Consider the following 2,660-nt stretch of genomic DNA (forward strand, 5'->3'; position numbering starts at 1 on the left):
GGGCGGCGGTGGGGCGGCGGCTGGCGGGGAGACAGATGGCCCATGGAAAGGCTCCCTTCCCGGCCCCTCTCGACATTCAAAGGCGCTGGGGCCGCAGCTGCCGCCACACAAAGGCGCGCGCAGCCAATGGGAGCGGAGCGCAGCGCGGCGCGGCCTCGCCGGAACCGCGGGGGACAGCGGGGACCGCGGGAGCGCGGGTGGCGGGGGGGTGGCGGGGGCGGGGGCGGGAGGGGTGACGGCTGAGAGGGAGCGGGCGGCCAATCGCGGTGGCCCGTGGCCGGGCGCGGGAAGGGGGTCAGCCCTGCGGGGCGCGTGGAGCCCCGCGCGGGTCCCTGGTCGCCCGCAGGCCGGAACGCGCGCGCGTGGAGCGCCCAGCACACAGACACGGGCGGTGTGCACACGGACCGTGCACACACCGAGAGCGACGTGCACCCAGACATGTGAAGGTGCCTTCGTGCGTCAGGAGAGACAGGCTCGAGCGCTCCAAGTGCACACGACCCGGAGGTCCTTGCACAGCGCTCCCGGGTCACTCGGGGACGTGCGCATGGAGGCTGGCCCACGTGCAGAGCCCGACTGCGGGCACAAGTGGAGCTGGAAAGAGAGCAAGCGCGGCACACGGGACCCAGCCACTGCCACACAGACCTGCACACACCGAAAGCCTTGTTAACCAAACACGTGCCAAGAACGCATTCCCAGAGACACACAGAGAGGACACACAATGCAGATATGTACACTCCCAGGCTCCTTGCCTTCGCACCGCTTTGTTGCTTCTGCAGAGCACAAAGCTCACAACATTTATTTGCCAAATTGAAAACCGCTCGTACACTGAGGTGTGTGCACACGTTCTATAGAGGCACACTCACCCAGAAAACCATTTGACCACCATTCTCCCCACTCGGACACAGGCACAACCAGCCATGTGCACAGACACGCCCACTTCCACAGCCCAGAGGCACATATATGACATCAGGGCTAGGAGGCTCCTCAGATTCACACGTGGAGGCACAGCCACAGTGTCTGGCGTGGCCTGTGACTGGCCTGCCAAGCACAAGCAAGACAGAAGCAAAGAGCCTTCACCCCGCAGCCTAGTTGTCAGTTGGACTGCTAAGACCCAGTTCCTACGCACTTAGCCCACCTGCTGTGGAAATCCCAGCGCAACCCGCAGACCAGGCTCACAGTCCTCAGCAAGACCAGAGTCTGCTTGGCATCCGCATGCAGAAAGACAGAGGACATTTCCTACACCGAGACTTGTCTTCAGTGGCTCCTTTATTTAATGAGTCTGAGAAAACTAGATGGTAAAATTGCAGTATGTGGAGCTGGAAAAAACCTAATCAACCAAACCTGCCTCCGTTTTTGAGATAAGGAAAAGAAGGCCCATTCAGTGAATATACCTTGCGTTGTGTTTGAGGCCCCAACGCTTGCAGCCCAGAGGGGCCTCAGAAATGGAAGACATGGGTACCAGCATAGGGTGCTGGGAAAGGGGACAGCTAGGAGAAGCACCTAGCTGAGTAGGCGGGAGGTAGCGAGGGCAGTAGGAGTTGATTCCAGAAAAGTGACTTTTAAGTGCAACTTGAATGAAGAACGGGAGGAGTGAGGTCAGGGGAAGAAGAAGACAGCAAAGGGAACACAGCAGATTGGCTTTGCCAAGACACCTACCACATTCCCAGTGAGCACAACAGGGCAGGATCCCAGTGCACGCATATCCCTCAGACCTCTTCTCCACCCCGAACACCTCTGCTGCCCTCAGAGAACTCAAGAATGAAGGCAACTGGAGGAACACACCAACGGTTCCAGGCCCCTCTTTTGACAATCCTGTCAACCCACTCCTGCCCAGCTCTTTCCTTTCTTCATTATCTATCGAATAAACATAATGCCACCACTAATGAAAAAATTTTTTAATGAAAAGAACTTAAGAAACACCTAACTACTAGAGTTTTTTCCTGTTCTGTTTCAGGCTTTGCCAGTACGTTTATATATGGGTTTTGTCATCATAACCTGCATATTTTTTACCCTGCTTTTTAAACTTAACGTTTTATCAGAAACGTTTTCCCATCCTTCTACATAATTATCTTCCTAATTTTCATTTTAAATGTTTTCGTAGGGCTTCCCTGGTAGCACAGTGGTTGAGAGTCCACCTGCCGATGCAGGGGACACGGGTTCGTGCCCCAGTCCAGGAAGATCCCACATGCCGTGGAGCGGCTGGGCCCGTGAGCCATGGCCGCTGAGCCTGCGCGTCCGGAGCCTGTGCTCCGCAACGGGAGAGGCCGCAACAGTGAGAGGTCCGCGTACCGCAAAAAAAAAAAAAAAAATGTTTTCATAGTATTCCAGCAAGTGAATGTACTGTGAAATTACTTACTCATACTCTGTTCTTGGGCACTTAATTTGCTCCCAGTTTTCCATTACTGCAAATCATACAATGAACTTTCTCATGCCTCTAGCTTGTTGCTTTTGTTGAACTATAACTTCGAATAAACCTCTAGGATTGGCTGGCATTCTTAAATAGACAAGTATGGGAAACTTTATGTCGCCTGCCACACATTTTAAAAGCTTTATAAAACTCATTGTCAATGCCACCAGCAATATATAGTGTGCCAATTCCTCTGCAACCAGGCTAGCTTTGGGTGGGCATTCTTTTTTTATCAACATTTATCTAATTAATT

Source organism: Monodon monoceros, unplaced genomic scaffold (genome assembly GCF_005190385.1).
Source record: "Monodon monoceros isolate NGI ecotype Baffin Bay Population unplaced genomic scaffold, NGI_Narwhal_1 Super_Scaffold_1, whole genome shotgun sequence".
Taxonomy (NCBI): Eukaryota; Metazoa; Chordata; class Mammalia; order Artiodactyla; family Monodontidae; genus Monodon; species Monodon monoceros.